The sequence below is a fragment of the Ursus maritimus genome, unplaced genomic scaffold (genome assembly GCF_017311325.1).
Source record: "Ursus maritimus isolate PB19 unplaced genomic scaffold, ASM1731132v1 scaffold_9, whole genome shotgun sequence".
Taxonomy (NCBI): domain Eukaryota; kingdom Metazoa; phylum Chordata; class Mammalia; order Carnivora; family Ursidae; genus Ursus; species Ursus maritimus.
This window is the reverse complement of record NW_024427107.1, coordinates 46458291-46479826: the sequence shown is the minus strand read 5'-3', so window position 1 is coordinate 46479826 and position 21536 is coordinate 46458291. Positions and strand designations below refer to the sequence as shown.

General features: G+C 42.1%; 1 protein-coding gene across 3 annotated transcripts in view; it reads left to right on the top strand.

The window, feature by feature from the left end:
- NCALD (neurocalcin delta) overlaps positions 1-21536 on the top strand; it is a 266731-nt gene that overhangs the window by 5872 nt on the left and 239323 nt on the right. Inside the window, exon 2 of one of the 3 annotated variants that reach the window (XM_008689215.2) lies at positions 8494-8585. The exons of the other annotated variants lie outside the window; for them this stretch is intronic. The gene's annotated coding sequence lies outside the window, so the exon portion shown is untranslated. The remainder of the gene's footprint in view (positions 1-8493; positions 8586-21536) is intronic. 3 annotated transcript variants of the gene reach the window in all.

Genomic DNA, 21536 nt, shown 5'->3' with positions numbered 1-21536 from the left:
CCCATTGAAATAATATTTGCAGTAGGCTTTTCATAGATGGCTTTTAGAGATTGAGAAATGTACCTTCTATTCCTACACTCTGAAGGGTTTTAATCAGGAAAGGATGCTGTATTTTGTCAAATGCTTTTTCGCATCGATTGAGAGGATCATATGTTTCCTGAGTCTTTTCTTGTGATATGATGTATCACGCTAATTGATTTGCGAATATTGAACCACGCCTTCATCCCAGGTATGAATCCCACTTGCTCGTGATGGATAATCCTTTTAATGTACTGTTGGATTCTATTAGCAAGTATCTTGTTGAGATTTTGGCGCCATATTCATTAGGAAATCGGTCTGTAATTCTCCTTTTTGAGGGTCTGCCCTGTTTGGGGATCAAGGTAATATTGGCCCTCATAGAATGAGTTTGGTAGCTTTTCCTTCTGTTTCTATTTTTTGAAATAGCTTTAGGAGAATAGGTATTATTTCTTCTCTTTGATGTTTGAGAATTCCCAGGAAAACCGTCCGGCCTGGAGTTTTGTTATTTGGAAGGTTGTTTATCACTGACTCAATTTCTTCATAATTAATTGGCCTGTTTAAGGAATCAATTTCTTCCGGTTTCAATCTTGGTAGTTTATAGGTTTCCAGGAAGGATTCCATCTCTTCCAGATTGCTTAGTTTATTGGCATATAGCTGTTGATAAAAATTTCTAATAATCCTTCCAATTTCAATGGTGTGTCGTGACCTCTCCTTTTTCATTCATAATTTTAATAATCTGGGTCCTTTCTCTTTCTTTTGGATAAGTCTTGCCAGTGGTCTGTCAATTTTATTGATTCCTCTTAAAGAACCAGCTTCTAGTCCTGTTGATCTGCTCTACTGTACTTCTGGTTTCTGCTTGATTGATTTCAGCTCTAATTTTGGTCAACTGCTTCCTCGTGCGTGGATTAGGCCTGTCCTCTGTTGCTGTTCCAACTTTCTTGAGGTGAGAATATAAAAACTGCATTTTTAGATTTTTCTATTCTTTTGAGTGAGGCTTGGATGGCTATGTATTTCCCCTTAGGACTGCCTTTGCAGTATCCCTATAGGTTTTGGACTGTTGTATTTTCATTCTCATTGGTCTCCATAAATTGTTTAATTTGATTTTTGATTTCCTGGTTTATCGATCATTCCTGAGCAGGATGGTTCTTAGTCTCCAAGTGTTTGAGTTTCTTCCAAATTTTTTCCTTGTGGTTGAGTTCCAATTCAGGCGTTGTGGTCTGAGAATATGCAGGGATAATTTCAATCTTTTGGTATCGGTTGAGACCTGTTTTGTGTCCAGAACATGGTCTATTCTTGAGAATGTTCCATGGGCATTAGAATAGAATGAGTATTCTTGGTTCTGGGGTGTAGTGTTCTATATATATCTATGAGGTCCAACTCGTTGAGTATGGCATTCAAAGCCTTTGATTCTTTGCTTAGTTTTTGCCAGGGTGTCTTCTGTCTATTTCTGATAGTGGAGCTGTTGAGGTCCCCTACTATTAATGTATTTTTATTTATATGTCTCTTTTATTCTGGTTAGAGTTGGCTTGTGTATCTTGTCTGCTCCCTGTTGGGGCATATATATTTATAATTGTCATATCCACTTGTTGAATACTTCCTTTAAGAATAATATAGTGCCCTTCTGCGTCTCTAACTATAGTCTCTAGTTTAAAATCCAATTTATCTGATATGAGAATTGCTACCCCAGCTTTCTTTTGAGGTCCATTTGCGTGGAAAGATGGTACTCCATCCCCTTACCTCCAGTCTGAATGCATCTTTGGGTTTGAAATGAGTCTCTTGTAGACAGCAAATGGATGGGTCATTTCTTTTAATCCAATCTGCAACCCTACGTTTTATGGGATGGTTCAAACCATTTACATTAGACTGATTACTGAGAGATATGATTTTAATGTTGCCATGTTGCCAGTAAAGTCTTTGTTTGTATTGGCTGTGACTTTCTGTTCTGTATCACTTTGGGCCTTTTTACTTTTATAGAACCCCCGTAATATCTCCTGTAGGGCTGGTTTCATGGTTACAAAATTGGTTAGTGACTGCGATTCTGAAATGTCTTTATTTCTCCATCAATTCTGAATGACAGCCTTGCTGGAAAAGGATCCTTGGCTGCATGTTTTTCTGAAAGAGCTTTAAATATGCTCCCCCAACCCTTCTCTCATTCCAGGTCTGTGTAGACAGGTCTGACGTAATTCTGATGCTTTTGCTTGGTACGTAGAAATTTCTTTGCCCTGGCCGCTAATACTGTATCCTTGCATCTAATATTTGTGAATTGCACTATGACGTGACGTGGCGTAGGTTTGTCATGGTTGAGCTTGGGAGGGTCCTCTCTGCCTCTTGGACACGAATGTTTGTTTCCCTTGCTAGATTAGGGAAGTTTTTCAGCTACAATTTGTTCAAATATCTCTTCTAGACCTCTGTTTTTCTCCACCCCGGGATGCCGATGATTCTAACATTGGATCGTTCATTGAGTCAGTAATCTCCGTAACCTACGTCGCTGGGCATGGATTTTTAAGACCATCTTCTATTTTCATTTTTCCTCTATTAACCCATCCTCCAATTGACAACCCGTTCCTCTGCTTCTGCGAACCTGGCCGTCGAGCCTCTAGTTTTGCCTGCATTTGGCTCATAGAATTTTTAATTTCTGTCAGATTCGCTCTCATTTCTGTCCTTAGGGATTCTATATTCTCAGTAACCTTTTCGTTAATAGTTTTTTCAATTCTACTCATCATTTTGACCATCGTTACTCTGAATTCCATTTCTGATAATTTGGTTTATCCATATCCATTATTTCTGTGGCAGAGGCCACAGACTCACTATCTTTTCTTTGCTGGGGGCTTCTCCTTCTTGTCATTCTGATGAGAGGTTGCGGGGTTTCCAGAGCCCAAATTATTGACTGAGTCCCAGGCCGTGCCCCTTGTTTTATAGGGATCTTAGGGATGTGGGCTTTTCTTTAAAGATTTTATTTATTTATTTATGTGGCAGCCAACCAGCGAGAGAGGGAACAGAAGCTGGGAGTGAGAGAGGAAGAAGCAGGCTCCCAGCGGAGGAGCCCGATGAGGGACTCCTTTCCGAACGCCTGGATCACGCCCTAGCCGGAGACAGGCGCTCAATGACTGCGCCACCCAGGCGCCCGGTTGTGGGCTTCTTGATTTTTCAGCCTGCCTTCTGTGTTCTGGGGAGGGGCCTGCCGCCCGATACTCAGGCAACCCTGTTGGGTAGAGTCTCCGCGGCTCCCTTGCGAGGGGATGGGGATGGGCACTCCTGAGCCGGTATTTCCAGGCTTTTGTTCTCTGGCGGCTTTCCTGGCGGTCTGTGTGCTCTTCTGAGAGTCAGAGCAGCAGCGGCCAAATTTCAGCCTTCTGTCACAGAACAGAGGGATTGCGGCCGTTTCTACTAATGTTCTGGCCACTTTAACTTCTGTTACTGTTGGTGCTGCTCAACCCTGCAGGCTCCGGGATGTGCGCCCACACCCGGCGTCCCAGCCCTCACTTCCAGGGCCGCGCTCTCTGTCCTTTGTGTTTCTAATGCCGCCAGCCGCCAGCCGCCGCGCGTCTCCCGGATCTCCCGGTCTCAGTCTGGATCCAGTGAGCGCACCAGGATTCGTGCCCGCGAGATGCCTGGTGGCGCGCACCCGGCTCACGCGTCTCATCTGCTGTTTGCGTGGTGCCGTCCGCAGCCCCGCCCGCTCTCCCGGTGCAAGGGCTACCGCTTCCGGCACCCGAACGCGGCTCCCTCCCTTCCTTATCTTCTGATATCTGTGCACAGTTTTCAGGCCTTCGCTCTCGCACTCTCAATACTCAGCGCTGGAGATGTTCATTTGTAGAGATCCAGATGCGTCTTCCTGCGTCTCAGGCTGGTTCCGTGGTTGTTTAGGCTGGTCTGGTACCTATCCAGCTCGACTCGGAGGACTGGCTGAAAACGGTGTCTCCTACTCCTCCGCCATCTTGGAAAGCCCCTTGCCTGTGCCCTTCTAAAGGATTACTCTTAGGTCTCTGACCCTGCCCTTAATCCTTCTCAGGAGTAGCGGAGTAACACCGGAAACCTATGGGAAAAGAAGCTTGAGAGAGGCTCCCAAGGATTCCATACAGTCATACTAGCATTCATTAGCCCTTTAGGATTCATTAAGATTTTGGCTGTTTTCTTCTTCCCTGCTTTTATGATGGCCAGTCCCTCCGACAGCACTCTGTCAAAGGTGACAGTGTGTGTGTCCCATCTGTCCTTGGAGATCCGTGCCATTCTCTAACTTAGTTCACCTGGTTGTCTTGTAACCTCAGGTCTCTGACAGGCTCAATACAAGTTATGCTTCTGTTGATTATACGGCTTTTTCTGTGGCTTTCTGTATCTTCGTGGATGCAGAACGATGTTGCAGCTTTTTAAGAGTCACTGGTATTAAAGGAAAATTTGAGTTGTAAATAAAAATGCCAGTCAGAAATGGATAAAAGCCAAATCAAAAGAAGGCAATAAAACCAGAATCCCAAACTTAATGGGAAAACTGAGAGGCTTTAAATTTTCTTCTCTTGGTTGACTCTACTTGCTTGGCATTCTTCTTTTTTCTTTCTCAAGAAGTAACTGCTTACAGTGGCAGGAATCACTCAATAGAATAGCTTGATTCTGAGGGCGGGGGTGAGGGAAGGAGGAAGATCACCTCTCCCTGCCCTCTTTGCCTTCCTGAGAAGGAGAGGAGAAAGGGAGGCCTGGGAAAAGAAAACAAGAAAGAGACAGCAAGCAGGCACTGCAGAGGTTCGCAGCTTCTCAGGCAAGGGGTGTGAAGGGCAGTATCCTGAAGAATGGCAGATGTCCACAGTGCCAGGGAGTGCAATATCATGATTCCAGACAAATCTTGATTCCCCAGCATCCCAGGCACAGTCACATCAACTTGCAGCTTGGATATGTTTAACCCTCTGCATCCTTGCTACTCCAAGCATGGTCTGGGGACCAGTAGCAGCAGCAGCACCTGAGAGCTGGTTAGAAATGCAGAATGCAGGTCCCGTTCAGACCCGATGAATCAGAACCTGCATTTTAACAAGATCCGGAGGGATTCTTACGCAGTTGGATCTTTGAGAAGTGGTGTTTTACATAATCGCTGTTTCTTTTCCCCTTTAGCCAACTGTGCTTTTAATAATGAGATTAAAATCCTTCAAAGTCAAAATATTGTGAAGGTAATCCTACCTTAAGAATAAACTGGGACATAGTGCACAAAATTAAGGCATTTAAATGAATTTTCTAGTTAAATTAATTTAATTGAACAATGATCATTGATAGATATGCATACTTAAAGCTTCTTATTTTCAGATTCTTTCTTGAGTTTTGGTTCCTAGCACTCAAAGACCTTGACTCTTGCTTGTAGCAGGGATTTTTCTGTTGCTTCTTCATATAAAGGTATTTCTTAGACCTATGAAGCTAGCCTCAGACAGGCAGTTTGGCCTTCCTTTCCACCTTGGTTTCAGTTTAAGAAACGGGTTCCTGCGTGAACCTTCTATTGATGCTTCAAAACCTGGCCTGAAGGGTTCCAGCAAGGACCCATCCCTCTGTGAAGGTCCTTGCCAAGAGCCCTCAGCTTTCGAATCTTCGCAACTTCGAGTACCTTGTGATGCAACGGTGGGAATGTGCTGCCAGAATTCTAATTTTCTTTATTTTTCCTCAACTTTCAATAAAAGTTAATTTTACATTGATCCCAACTCTTAAGTTGTCCTCTTTCCTTTGATGCTGTAAAAAAGCCAGCCATGCTCCTGGATTATAGTGCCGGCTTCCTTGTGTCTTTCCTTTCGCTTTTGTACCCAGGTATTTTAAGGCCTGCCTTTCCTCCCCTTCAGTGGGAGACATGAAGTCAGAGAGTTCTGGTGATATTATTACATTGTTTTAACATATCCTTTTCAGGTGGGACCATCACGTGTGTGTTCTCAGCAGGTAGACCGAGAAGGGCACAAGGTCATGCCTCCTCGCTGAGCCAACCCAGGCAGAGTTGTCTCCGTTGCCCAAGGCCACTAAATTCTGCTTTAACGTCCGTGGTCATCCTTAGCTGCAAGGGAGTCTGGGAAATGGATCTTTGAGTTGGGCATATTGCTGCTGCAGAGGAAATCAGGGTTGGGTTTGCTATGGGTGGCGAACAAAATGCAGACTGCAGACAGGTAGCTAAACATTGGCTTTATTCCCAGGGATGCTGGACTGGAGAAGGAGCTTAAATTATGGTCAGGGTCAGCTGTAATCAGGTCTCCTATTACTTTTGCTGCTGAAATATTCATTAATGGCAAAGAAAAATAAATACTGCTGAGGCCAGAAGTAGAAGGGAGGGTGCCCAGACCTCCGAGTCCTTTCCCTCACTCAGTCTCAGCCACTTGAGTAGTCACTCCCTTGAAGAGGAGTGAAGGGATGCAGCAAAGGGAAGCAATCACCTTCTAGTAGTTTTAAGAAGACAAAGGGTTTTGTTTTATGTGCCCAGGGAAAGGTCCTGGGGTGGAGAGCATGGTGCCCCTCCTTAGAATTGTTATAAACATATGCGTGTGTCTCACACACACACAAACACACACACAATCTTAGTATATATTATTCCGTAGTGTGATGTGGTTGTGTTGTATTTGTTTCTTTATACACTTTTCTTGACTCCTGCTGTTAATGACCTTGTAGTATAGACAGTCATCGGCTATGGGAGTTAAGAAAAGGGAGAATTCGCATGTACTGAAGTTGTGAATTCCTCACAAAGGCGGTGCAGACGAACTGTGTATACACTGTAAAGTGTGGGTAGTGTTGTCCCAGGTAGAGAAGGGTGGTGATTCCTGGCGAATGCAGCATGGGCTGTAGCCAGCAGACTTCTAGCTACTTTGGAAGCACCGTGCAGGATTCTTCATAAGGTCCCCTCCATTGCCACACAGCAACCCACCAACAAACAAACAAGCTGCTGCTACTCCCCTCACCCGCTGGCATGCAGTTAGTTCTGGCCCCTCTTTGCAGGCTTGTCATCCTTGACTCCTACTGTCATGCTGATTTGGAAACCCACAACAAGCCCAGCTCCCTACACAAGGCTCAGCTCAGGCTTGTGAGCTGACAGCTAATTGTTGCTGCTGATTGCTTTGCTGACAGTGCTTTGTGGCTATTTTGGTTTTTCTCGAGCATTCCTTAATTAGAGGAAATGACATCGTGTGCTGTCCAATCAGTCTCTTGTTGGATATTATTACATTTGTAGGAGAATCAGGCAACATTTGGGTTTCTTCCTGACAAGCTGGTATGAGGGTCGTGGCCTGCGGTGCAGTTGGCTTTTGGCAAAGTAGTGACACCCCCGAACCCAGTTCTGAGACAGGTGTGCCACTGGTGTGAGGGAAGAACATTTTACATTTCCAGTGTGGACTCAAAGTACTCGAGGCTCCATGGGGCCCCCTGTTCATGCAGCAATGTCACACTGACACTGTACTCATCATAGCGGCTGTTGCCCTGATGGGATGCTGACTCTCTTCTCTCTGCGATGAATTATTTCAGGGTTCCTCTGATATTTACCTTTCTGGTGACATGGAGAGATGCTTCCGTTTTTCCCTGGAGACATACATATATGACCAGAGGATGGCTCCTATTTGGTGAAGTTTTAGAGGTGGTTTGCTATGTAGTATGAGAGAGATAGTAAGTGAGATCTTGCTACATTGCTTTAATTAACAAGAAGAACGAGCTTGTTAGAAACTATTCTGAATTATAAAATAAGTTTGAAGAGCTTTACAACTCTTCACAGAATAACTGAAGTCCACAGAATAACTTTTACTAGCTGTATTTTAAGTAGGACTACCTTCTAAAGCTACTTTGCTGAATGCTTTATTTTGGAATAGCTGTGTTTATTTTCACATAAACCATGTGTGAAAGTTTAAAAAATCAGTTTATCTGTCTAATGAGTATGGACCGTATTTTTTTTCCCTAAGTTTTTTGGTTTTGGTATTAACTGCTTTGCAACAAGGATTATTAAGCCTGCTAGGATGCCGTCAGGCTTACCAAAACAGCATGAGACACAGTTCCTGCCCTCAAAGAACTTACCTTCTAATTGGGAAACTAACATTCTCCAGTAGTCCTTTCTGCATGGCTTCCTCAAAGCATCTATGTGGTTATGTGGTTCTTCTCCAGGAGTGTTGAGTGTTGGAGCAGAGAACACAGAATACAGGATGACTCCAGGGTTAAAAAGGGAAGAGAACAAAGATACTGAGGGTTCTGTGGAGAGATCATAAGCTTCTCAGATTGTGCCCAGAAGGAAAGGAACCCAAGAGGTCTGTGTGTGTAGGTGGGGAGGGGTGGGAAGGATCACGAAGATGGAGGAAGTGATTAATGGACATGGCTGGTGGGTGGACGCCAAAGACAGAAGGACTCCATGAGGTCACCAGAGACGTAGAGAATGTTAAGGGGCAGGAGAGATAGAGCAAAATGCTACCTATTTCCTGCAAGTCTCTCTTATCTCTTCAACCAAAGGGTAAAAAGGGGCCAGGCCTGATGTTTCTTTTGTGTCTCTTTCAGCTCTTGGTTTACTCTGATGCCCTAGCATGTGCTTCCTAAATATTTCCTGAAGAAATTCAGCTCACTCCTGGGTGTTGTGAAGATCATCTGGGGTTAGTGATCTAATTTCTTTCACACATATGGAAATGATGGAGGTGCTCATTGGTTCATGTCTCTGGTGAGCCCCAAAGTGATTCCTGGCATAATCTGCTGGCGTGAGCATGCACACATGCGCTACAGTGAGGAGGAAGTCTCTGTCATCTGATATGTGTTCATTACTGTTGGGTGAAGGGAAAATATGATCACCCGGGAGACAGTCTATGTAGACTTCAGAGAGTCCCACGTGCCAGATGTGATTTTTGCCGCACGGGTAAAGCCAAAAATGGTTTCTTTATATAGGCCAATAGTTTTCATTTTCCTTTTCATGATTTTTCCGGCTAAGTGCATTTGAAGCTCCACATGAGCAACTTAAATTTCTTTCTGATCTGTTGAGCAGGGGTGCTCAACATTTAACTTCTTCAGTTTATATTTAGTTGAAGCCGTCCTCATGAAAGACTTCCACGACTGAAGTCACAGCAAAAACTAGAGAATAAAATTTTAATTTGGAATAAAAGCTAAAACTTTACAAGATAATTCCTATACACTCTTGTATATTTTATAATTAACTTCCTGCTCCCTGGGTGCCACGCCCACTGTGAGTTCTTTGCAAGGGTGTCCTACAGTCACGGGGTTACCCAAGTGCCGGTCCAGCGCTGGGACACAGCAGAGGCTCACAACTGTGTTTACCTGTGGCGAATGTGTCAGATGTCCAGTTCAAACACACCCGCAGTGTCTCTAATGCAGATTTTCTTAGATAGCATTGTAAGGTTCCTTAACCTGTACCCCAGACACCACAGACTTGATCAGAATCATGCGGTTACCATGGTATCCAGAGAGCCCTTAGAAGCTCATCGACTTCTCCAGGCAGAGAAAAAGATGGTAAACTGCTCGAATAGAACATTTTCTACCTTTAAGCTAAGAATAGACACTATCTTTATCTGAAACAGCAAATCTGATTTTTAAGACTTCTCTCAAGCATAATCTTTTATAAGATATCTGCTGAAAACTGCTCACAGGTTTATATGTGCTAGAACTGACGGTAGCAGATTTTCTTTCATTGCTGATCTGGAAGCTTCTTTTTGAATAAAATAGAAATGTGAATGGCTCTGGCTGAGAAATTCCTTTCAATTTTAGAGAAGAGTCAAAGTAACCGAGCCCTCCTGTTTGTTCAGGGAGAGTGAAGCAAAAATGGGTCTACCATGAATAAAACGGCAGCCCTACTTTCTTCACAGGAGACTTCTCCTCTCTGATGCAGTTCTTTGATGTTAATCTAATTCTCACTAATTGCTAACTCCAAAGCGACAGAGTTTAGATCTTTGAAAGGATTGCTTTTTATAAAATCTTACTGTCTGAAATTTCTGGTTAATGGAAAGGCCACTGAACTACTATCATTTTGCCTTAGAATTAGTGGACAGGGGCTGTTTAAGTCATTAATTTGTATTGCTTGACATTTTTATAACATTTTGCAATGTTCAGAGCACATTTACATCCATTATTATTTGAGCTATGTGACAACCTTTATAAGGCAAAGAGAGATTTTTTTTATTCACTTTTTTTTTTTTTGAATGAGGGGATTGAGAGTGAGAAAGATTATGTCTCCTTTAAAATCAGTTCGTACCAGTTCTTCCTGTTTCTAAGTCATGGTGGGCAAAGCGTGAGGATAGGAAGGATGAACCTATAGCTTGTTTGGTACTTATCTGTTTAATTGTCTGTCTTCCTGATTTGACTTTAAGCTCCCTGAAGGTGGAAATTATTTTATTCATTGTTAGATTTCCAGGGCCTACAGTAGTGCCTGGCACATAGTAGGTGCTCAATTAACGTTTTTCTGAATAAACAAGTAATAATAATGGTGACATTTTCACCTCTACCTATCCCACTCCAATGGCATAGAAAATGTTGAATATAAGAATTACAGGCTTCCTAAAATAAATAGTGCTGTGGATAAGTGGGAAGCACAGATCATCAGTCCATCAAAGTAATGGGTGAAGAATACTGAACTGAGCTGTACTCACAGTCTGTTTGGTTGGCCCTGCCCTCTTGGAAACTCTGTTGGGAGAAATAAAAAGGACATGCATTGCAAAAAACCTTGATCTCAGAGGGAGGAGGAAGTGGAAGAACTCTACTGTCACTTTCTTTGTTTGGTTCTATAATTACCTGTACCTTTTCAAGTGTTTTTATGCAAGAAACTAAATACAGAGACTGGTCGAGGGATGAATCATTCTAATTAACTGGGATAGAAGGTGAACTTTGACAAAGCTTCAATTGCCTCTTTTCTTTAAATAGTCAAGTAATTATGCTGTAATTTAGCATCAGTAAACAATTCTTTCCATCCTTATCTCAACCAGAACTAATAGTTTCCAAGTCCTTTAGGGGTGGTGTTTTTTAAGGTTCAGTCCTCGAACCACCTGCTTAAGTACCTGCTGCTGAAATTCTGATTAAGGGGTCTGGTGCAGGGTCTGGGAATCACCTTCTTCTTCTTCTTCTTCTTCTTCTTCTTCTTCTTCTTCTTCTTCTTCTTCTTCTTCTTCTAATAAATGTGTTACTTTAGAATAATTTTATATTCATAGAAAAGTTGCAAAGGTAGTACAGAAATTTCCTATATTTCCTTCACCTAGCTTCCCCTAATGTTAACCTCTTATATAACCAGAATGTATTTGTCAAAATTAAGAAATTAAATCAGCAATAATGCTAAGCTACAGACTTTATTCCAGTTTCACTAGTTTTTACACTAACATCCTTTTCCTGTTCAACCTAGGACATTCCATATTCCATTTTGTCATCCTACCTCCTTTGTCTCCTTGGATCTGTGATGGTTTTCCAACTTTTCCTCAGATCTGCATTTTTAACCCCGGCGTTCAGAAGCATGTGGTGGGAATGGGTAGGGGGGAAAGGGAATGTGAGTTGGGGGACCTCCCCTTGTCTGAGGAAACCTTGTGCTTTTTGTTCCAAGTCATGCTCCTATTGGTCAGGGACCCAGCAGGAAACAGGAGGCATACTCTGCAGGACTCTGAAGAGAATTGAGCAAAAGTACTATTTACAGAGGCGTAGACAGAATGAAAGAAACAAAGAAGGGATATTAAGACAACCAGGAGTGCTTCATAATGAGAAGCTTCTACTGTCTTTGAGTTAGGGCCACTCAGGTAGAGCAGTAGTCAGGGGTGTGTAGTTGGAGAGCCAGCCACTGCCAGAACTGTGGGATTCCAATGTACAGAGGACATGGAGGAGGGAGAGCCAGGTAGTTATCGTCTCTACCCTGGCCTCCTGCTCGTGCCTCCCACTGGCAGAACTCCACAAGGAGCCAGAAGGCAGGGGATGGGCAGCATAGTTCCTGGGCACGGATGAGGGAAGGTTGGGTGGAGAATGGGTCTGGAGAATGGATTAAGAGAGAGGTGGAGGTGAGAATCAGCACCGTGTGAAGCAAAATGCGGAAGAGAGAGCCTCATTAGTTCATTGTGCCTGAGTTAAATGTCTGCTCGGCTTATTAATTCATAGCTCCTGTGTCATTAGGGGCCTGTAGCTTAATAATAGTAATAAAAAAGGGGATCCATAAAAACATTATATTTAGCCTTGGAAACTGTGCAGTTTATCAGCTTGTTGCAAATTTACAAATATCCATTTGGTGGGTTAATGATAATAAAGAGAACAGTAGTCTCCAGCTTAATAAAGAAATATCCAGAGTGAAGAAAAAGAGGAGCCATCTGAGATATAGTCTTAGAATTGATCATGTATTTTTAGTGTCATACCACCTTGTACGATTTGGATAAAACAGTGCTTTAAATTTTTTTTTCTATTTTGTTAAATGGCCCTAGTTTTTGAAAGGCATTATCATCACCCTTTCTACAGTATAGTGAATTGAATTTGGGCACCGAAGGAAAAAGATTCAGACAATGTTCTTTTTCTAATTGCAAAAGAATAGGAATGGAATAAAAGCTCATCTTTTTCAAGCGTCCATGTGACTTATGGAGAATCTCTAGTCTTCGGAACTGGCTTTCCTGGGGTTTATCCGATGGGAATATATTGATGGTGGGGATGAAAGTGTTATATTTTCCCCTCTCATTTCAAAAAAGGAGAAGTTAGAAAGGAGGAGTATTAGCTGTATTTTGCTGGTTTTGACATTAAGCTTGACATTAAATCATTGTTTGCCCAAACAGAAAGCTTGGTGGAGGTTTGTTTTGCTTACGCATGTTTTTCACAGATATTGGTCTCCTTTTGTGTTTGCTCGCCATCCTCAGCCAGGACACAAACACTTCTGTATTTATTTTGCACAGTGGTTGCTTTGGGATCTTGGCAGGAAACAGAATTCACCTCAGAGGGTTTGAATGAAGAGAGTTTAATGACGGGGCTGTTGCAGACCTGTGGGCTGTTACAGGAACAAACAAGGGGTGGTTCAGCACCCAGGAACTAACTGCAAAGGGGACGCCATTGCCCAGGCTGAAGGGACAAGAGGAACAAATAGTAGAGTCCAGTGAGGGTTGTAATTATGGAGGAGGGGCCACTCAACAGAAGCCATAGCTGTGAAGGGAGAGAATTCTTGCTAGACACTGTGGTAAAACAGAGAGAGAATAGGGAAAATAGCACCACACTGCTTTCTTCCCACTTTCCCATATTTGACTGGTGTCCCCCATTAATCAAACCCAACAAGAAGCTAGAGGCCCAGGGAGTCTAGGTGATCACAGCCCCTCTACCCCCCACCCCCGGACACAAGAAGTGGGGTATGGTTGGGGGTGCTGTAGAGGGGGGATTGGGAATAACCAACAAAGTGGCCCATTGCCACTGAACCCTCAGGATGATTACTTGTGACATTAGGTCTGGAGAAAATGCAAAGTGGATGCATTAAATTAATGAGCAAATTAATTTTATATAAAGCCACTTTTATCACTTTAAAAACTTACTACTTCTCTAGAGTGTTCTGAATTTTAGCTCATAAAGACTCTGTTTTCTGAAGTTTTCTTAGCCTCACTGTGTGGTGAGAAACATACTGACCTTTACCATAATGTGGAGCCTCATTTTGACCTCCAAGGGCCCTGAGGGAGGGTATCACCATATAGCTCATGTTATTGGTTGTCCCAACTGCCATTTTCAGAGTTAAAAACGGTCATTAAAACAGGTGCAGTAGTTCCCTCTTATCCATGATTTTGCTTTCCGTGGTTTCGGTTATCTGCTGTCAACTGTGGTCCACAGGCTGATGATCTTTCTTCTAAGTATCATCAGGTCAGTAGTAGCCTAAGGGGACATCACCGTGCCTGTGTCGTTCATGTCACTTCATCTCATCACATAGACATTTGATCATCTCACATTATCACAAGAAGAAGAATGAGTACAGTAAGATATTTTGGGAGACCACGTTCATGTAACTTTTATTGCAGTGAATTATAATTGTTCTATTTTATTATTAGTTATTGTTGCTAATCTCTTACTGTGCCCAGTTTATAAATTAAACTTCATCATAGGTATGTATGTGTAGGAAAAAACATGGTATACCTAGGGTTTGGTACTATCTGCAGTTTCACGCATCCACTGGGGGTCTTGGAACATAGTCCCAACAGATAAAGGGAGACTACTATATGCTTTTATTGTTTTAATGGGTTGTTTCTGTTGAAGCTAAATGTAATTGCCAAATAATCATTTCCAGTTGTTCATTGATTATTTGTGCATGAATTATTTAATGAGAATAGACCCAGGTAACCAAGTGGCAGAAAGGCTCATTTTTTGGGAAAGACATTCACTCTAGCCCATACACCTAGTTGGAGATTAGTTGAAAATAAAAGCAAAGTAGCAAAGCCATCTTAAAAGCTTCTGACAACTTGAACCAAACCTGGTCCCGGGATCATTTAAGAATTTTTTCTAGGAGGCTCAGAGAAAGAAAGCTGAAAATAGACTGGTTGCAGCAATTTCAGAAAAAGGACCTGAAAATGTTTTCTTTAGCTGAGGGTTTTTGGTGAGTGACAAGTCAGCAGTGCCCAGAAAATTGCATTATTGGGAAAAGAAATTCATATTTGATTTTCCTTTTCCTTGTGGGCTATTTCTCTTTAATGCTTTATATCTTCAATCTTCAAATGTGATGCAGTGAAAGCGTATCAGTCTCCCTTATTTTCCGTAATAATTTTTTCTATGTAACCCCACTTTTTCTTTCCAAATTTGTGATGGATTCTTGGCAGGGCTACCTTCATCTAAAAGGGTCCAGAAAAAAATAAAATCATGCTCTTTGAAAATAGTATTCACTTATATAAGTTAGTCAGTTTACAGTATCAGTCTCAATTGTGTTTCCTGTTTCCTTAGCTTCGAACAATGTCTGGCCTGCCTTTGTCTTCAGCCACAGTGGCTGATCTGTTTGTATCATGAAAATGTTAAGGAAAAAGGTTAAAAAAAAAAATCTATAAGCTATTCTTCTAGTAGTCGATTGGCTTAAAGTTCAAGGGTTTTTCATAGCTTAAATGAGTTTAATTGCAATTTTGAGCAAAACTAAAGGAAAAAAAATCTGTCGATCATGCCTGATGACAAAGGGAATGTCATCACTTTGAGTAGCTAGAATCAATAAGCTGCTGATAGTTACTCTAAGTGGATACAAAGACCTCATTTGCCCTTATTGATCTGACCTGCGCAGGGTGTTAGAGCAGGTAGGAAGTGGTTAGTGCAAGGCTGTGCTACTTACTCTAACTTAAGAACCTGAACCCGTAGTAACGGGCATTCGCGCAGGTATCAAGATCACTTCTGTTCTTGCAGCTATTTCTGTCTCTGTCAGGATCGTTTTCCAGTGATCCTGTGGTGGTAAACATTGATGCATCTTTCTTTAACTCTGGTGCCTTCCACGCTCCCTCAAAATCAGTTAGTCACCATGGTGCTAGCTTTGCAGAAGAGATTCATTTCCTTTCCACTGTTATCTCAATAGGCAAGGACCTTCCTAATGGCCTGGTTATTGAGATAACCTCCTGCAAGGCTGCCAGCTCATAGTATTAACTTGCTCCTAGAAAGGAAGTGTCCTAGACCATCATATTTATCAGGATCTGCCTCTGCTCAGAAACTCTCAGCCAGTTATCACCTACAGAGTAAAATGCCTGTCAGTAACCAATGAATGAATTTCCACGAGCAACCGCTGTGGGCAAGGCCCTGTGTCCAGTGCTGTAGGAACACACACCATGTCCACTTGCCTGTTCACCTTGTGTCCTTGATTAGTTTATCATTTCCTATCGAGCAGGGATTATACTGATGTGTATAAGAGCACAGCAGCAACACTGGCTTCTAATCAGTGTTCCTGATTACGTATTTTCAGCCTAGGATGGCTCTTGAAGATTCGCAGCTTGAAAAATTATACACGCAGTCCCCTCAAGGCTGCTTGATGTGGCTCCTAATATTTTTGAAACTCTCTGTTTACAATTATCTTCTGAACTCTTAAGTTATAAAAGCAAGAGTCTCATTACTGCATTCTTTTGTTCAAGACACAATTTACGGAATGCCTGCTTCGTACCAGGTGCTGTGCCAAGTCCTTGGCATGCTAAGCTATGTTGAAGTCCACCAAACAAAGATTACCAGGGACACACCATAGTCAAACAAACTTAGGTTTATTAGCTTGAGGCTGCAAGGGGGAGCACATACCATGGAGGGTTTGGGGGCATTTCAATAGGGTGGAGATGGAGTTTAGGGAAGAATATCCACAGAGTTTGTAAAATTGGAGTTAGTCACAGAATGGTCTTGGCTAGAGATTGGTCAGAATTTATAAAGTACGAAGTTGCTGAAACAGTCCATGGTCTTTAGGACATATGACTTCGTGTGGAATTATTCTTAGACTAGTTTGTCTGTGGTCTGATGTAGAACACCATGGGTCTGAATGAGCTGGTGTTAAAGAGTCTGAACTTAGTTTGCTTGCATGTCATGGTTTGGTACAATTTTTCTGTTTTCGTGAGTCATAGTACAATTTTGCAAGTTGTGGTTTCGGTTTCAATTTTCAATCCCCCCCCCCCACATCCTATGGCCAGCAGAACTACTTTTCCCCTTTTTCAGAAGAATAATGACAAAGTTCTTGTCCTCAAAGTGTTCTCAGCCTTGGCTATTATAATATAATTTGATATGTTCCGTAATAGAGGTACAAAGAAGGTGTTACAGAGTTCAAAAGAAATAACTTTAAGAAAAAACTACTGTTTTGTTGAAATCCTAACATATACCGAGCTCCACATATATTACATACAAGGCAAGTTACATACATTATATTATTTAATCCTCAGAAACCATATGAAATTGGTGCTACTTTTCTTATCCTCATTTAAAGGCAAGAAATTGAGATATGAAGAGGTTAAATAACCAACTCAAGCTGATTACCCAGCTAAGAGATGATAGATCTCAGAGTTTATTAGACAAACATTTGCTAGATACTGTTCTAGGCGCTCTACATAATCTCCTAAATAGACCTTTGAAGTAGCTCCTGCTCTTTATTTTATTTCACTAACGAGGCAGCTGAGGATTGGCAAGGGAAGTAACTCATCTAAGGTCACAACTGTGACCGTGTCATAGAGGCGGGGTTCAGACCTGGGCAGCTTACTCCCTGGTCCATGCACATCGCTGCCTTGTCTGCTGCTTTTCTGGAGTCCTTGTCTGGCTTCTCACCTCTGTGTTATTTTTTTTTTTTAAGATTCTATTTAAATTTAAATTAGTTAACATATAGTGTATTATTAGTTTCAAGGGTAGTATTTAGTGATTTACCAGTTGCATATTACACCCAGTGCTCATTACATCAAGTGCCCTCCTTAATCCCCATCACCCAATCCCCATCCCTTCCCCCACCCCCCTCCCCTCCAGCAACTCTCAGTTTGTTCCCTATAGTAAAGAGCCTCTTATGGTTTGCCTCCTTCTTTGTTTTTATCTTATTTTATTTTTCTTTCCTTTCCCCTCTGTTCTTCAGTTTTGTTTCTTAAATTCCATATATAAAACCACATCTTCTTTATCCATTCATCAGTTAATGGACATCTGGGCTCTTTCCATGTTTTGGCTATTGTGAACACTGCTGATATAAATGCTGGGGTGCATGTGGCCTTTGAATCACTATTTTTGTATCCTTTGGATAAATACCTAGTAGTGCAATTTCTGGGTCATAGGGTAGTTCTATTTTTAACTTCTTGAGGAACCTCCATACTGTTTTCCACAGTGGCTGCACCAGTTAGCATTTCCATCAACAGTGTAAGAGGGGTCCCCTTTCTCCATATCTTTACCAACATCCGTTATTTCCTAAGTTGTTAATTTTAGCCATTCTGACCAGTGTGAGGTGGTATCTCATTGTGGTTTTGATTTGTATTTCCTTGATGATGAGTGATGTTGAGCATTTTTTCATGTGTCTGTTAGCCATTTGTATGTCTTTTTTGGAGAAATGTCTGTTCATATCTTCTGCCCATTTATTGACTGGATTTTTTGTTTTTTGGGTGTTGAGTTTGATAAGTTCTTTATAGAGTTTGGATACTAGCCCTTTATGTGATATGTCATTTGCAAATATCTCCTCCCATTCTGTAGTTTGCCTTTTATTTTTGTTGATTGTTTTCTTTGCTGTGCAGAAGCTTTTTATCTTGATGAAGTCCCAATAGTTCATTTTTGATTTGGTTTCCCTGCCTCTGGAGACATGTCTAGTAAAAAGTTGCTGCAGCCAAGGTCAAAGAGTCCGTTGCTTATGTTCTCCTCTAGGATTTCGATGGTTTCGTATCTCACATTTTGATCTTTCATCCATTTTGAACTGATTTTTGTGTATGGTGTAAGAAAGTGGTCCAGTTTCATTTTTCTGGATTTTGCTGTCCAGTTTTCCCAACACCATTTGTTGAAGAGACAGCATTTTTCACAGAGCTGGAACAAATAATTCTGAAATTTGTATGGAACTAGAAAAGACCCGAAATAGCCAAAGTAATGTTGAAAAAGAAAACCAAAGCTAGAAGCATCAGAATTCTGGACTTCAAGCTGTATTACAAAGCTGTAGTCATCAAGAGATTATGGTACTGGCACAAAAACAGACACATTGATCAATGGAACAGAATAGAGAACCCAGAAATGGACCCTCAGGTAGAGGGACAAATCAGGAAAGAATATTAGACAAAGCAGGAAAGAATATTCAATCACCTCTGTGTTCTTAACCGCTGATAGAAGGGTTGACATGGCTGGGATGTGGTGGTTAAGTGGGATATTTCTGGATGGACTAGGGAAAAAAGGCTGTGCCATGCCATTTAGGAGGAGTAGCCTGCACAGAACTCTGGGAGCAGGAAAGGCTCTACTTGTTCAGGGAATGAGGAACCTTGAGTGCATAGGATGGGGGAGTGGTAGAAACAGATAGAGCTGGGCACATGTATTGGGACCAGGTTGGGACTTGACGGTCGTTCCTTTGGCCTATGTTTGGCCAAAAAGGTGCTCCTCTTCTCAATACTGCACTTGGCTCTGAATGACCATTCTGGTCATAATGCATCTGCAAAGAGATTTGTCATTACTGAAGATACTCATGCTGGCGACATGGGATTCCAAAGGAGAAGTTCCAGAAATGTATTAAGCAAAGGAAACTTTAGGGGGAAAAATTGCTGCCTAGAGATACCTTGAGATGATTGCTTTGAAGAGCATAATATTCGTTTGAATGTCTATGTCCTTGTAAGTGAACAAAAAAATACGTCATCACTTTCAATTAATCCAGAGTCCTTGATAGCAGCTTTTATTTATGGAGTTTGGGGAGTTGGCATGCATTTAATCTTTATCTCAGTCCCATAAGGTAGATATGTCCCAACTGTATAGAAGAGGAAACTGAGGCTCAGAGGACTCATGGGACAAGTCACACCATGGGAGGTGGTAGAACCAAGATTTCAACCTGGTTTGTCTCATTCTAGAGCCCGTACTACCATACAGCCTCCAGAAGTCTGTGTCCTTTCAGCTTGTGGAAGTGCAAGCAGTCAAGAGTTAGTAGACAAGAGAGCAAAGAGCAACGAGGGGACCATGAGGAAGGGACTTAGAAAAGCTTCAGTTATCCCTTTCCCATTCTGTATCAGACCTGCCCCTTTTTGCATGCATCACTGAGATTTATTAGTTTGTAATAGTATCATCACTCAGTGTTACTCCTTGGACACCAAGAGGTAGTCCAAAAAGCTGAGGCTGAAATTCTGGCCTTCCTTGGGCAATGGAGACCCCCTCAGGCTTGCTGGGACATGAGTTCATCAGCCAATTAGTAGATACATTTGTATTGACCTTTCTTAAGAGGAAGTGATTTCTAGAGGTTTGCTTATTTAGCTAATGACAAGTGCCCTCATTAGGAGTGTGGGCACAGAAAGATCTTTGCTGAATGTGGACAAGTGATGATCTTTGTTAATTTTGGTACTCCAGTTCTTCACAGCATCAGGGAAAAAGTGGTAGCAGTAGCTAATGAGCTTGGACTACGCATTCTGGAAACGAAAGGCATGATTTGTTACCATTTTCTCTATAGAGTATGCTTGTGGATTAATTGTATTAATTAGTTGACTTAACCTAAGAATGACCTCAGCCCTTTGGCCTAATGTTTGTCCCTACCAGAGGCAATGGTAGATAGCATCGCCAATGAGGAACTGAGCTGGAGTTACGCCATCAGAGTCTGAATCCTGATGCTTGGTATCTTGGGCAAGTTACTTAAACTTTCTGCACCTCAGTTTCTTCATTTCTAAAATGGGACTAATAAGAGTACCTACCTCAAAGGGTTATTTTGCAGATCAAGCAAGAAAATCCTTGAAAATTGCTCAGCATGACTCAGTTCATAATAAGGACTCAGTAAATGATAAGAAAAGCAAATACTGAGTGAGCACTTGTTCTGTACCAAACCTGGACATGGTTGTGCAGTGCACAACTCCCAGGGGAGCCTTCCACATAGACATGGGAATGTCATCCTCAGTGTCACGCAACGTAATGGTGCTGTGCCAGGACCCGCCCTGGGCACTTTACATGTTTTATAACTCTTTAATCCTTATGACAGGTGGTTATTAATCCTGTTTAGACACAGTTGAGAATTATCTTGCCCAAGTTTAGCTAGCTGATAAGCGGCAAGGCTGGGATGTTGGCCATTCATATTATTATGGTATAGAGCAGCGTGGTTGACAACCACAAAATGGAACGATGATCTCCTTGGTAGCTTGGTGTTCTTCATCAACCCATAATGCATTGGTTATCCTTATGTCTTTCGGTATGTTTGGAATTAGTGGAAATTCATTAATTCACTTGACCTTGGGAAAAGGTTATATGACTTTCCTTATCATAATTCAATTATATATGATTAAGGTTGAGGGAGGGAGGAAGTGGGGGAGAAAGAGAAAGAAAGAACAAGCCCATTGAACATTTGCATAATAGCAGCAATCCTATCTACCCTCCATCAGGATAGGTCACAGCCCATGCTCTTTGATCAGATGTCTTCACTTCTCACATGACTTCCATGGTGTGAGCATCTTGCCACATGTAGTTTTAATAATGTACTTTTCATACAACATGGCCCCAAAATGAAGCCAGGTAGTTCAGCTGGCACACAACCAACGAAACAGAGGTTTACTCTAGTGCCAGAACAAAACCCAGCTGTGCTGAAGTTTTTGACGAATGGTATGGCAAGGTCCCAGGAAGACACCTTCCTGAGGGACTCTCAAAGCAACTGCTGCTTTACGAGATCCCATTTGCCCTGGATGGTGGGCATTGAGAGGTCAGAAGCATGGCAAGTGTTTTAATGTATTGATGGTGCCTTCCGAATTGGTCTGGGTTCTCTGTGGTTCCCGCTTTGTCCACAGACATCCTATAAAAAGCACCTCCAGATTTGTTCCATTCTCCTTTGTTTTCTCTTCTCTATGGCACCTCCTCTTTACCTGACCCCTTTGCTATTAATGGGTTGCTGAGCTCTTCCTTTCCCTGTCTCTTTGGCCCTGTCTTTTTCTTGGTTGGTATCCAAACCTTTGCCCTTCTTGGCTTTCCCTGAACTACCTTTGCTCCTATAAGCCTAGGGGAAGAACTCA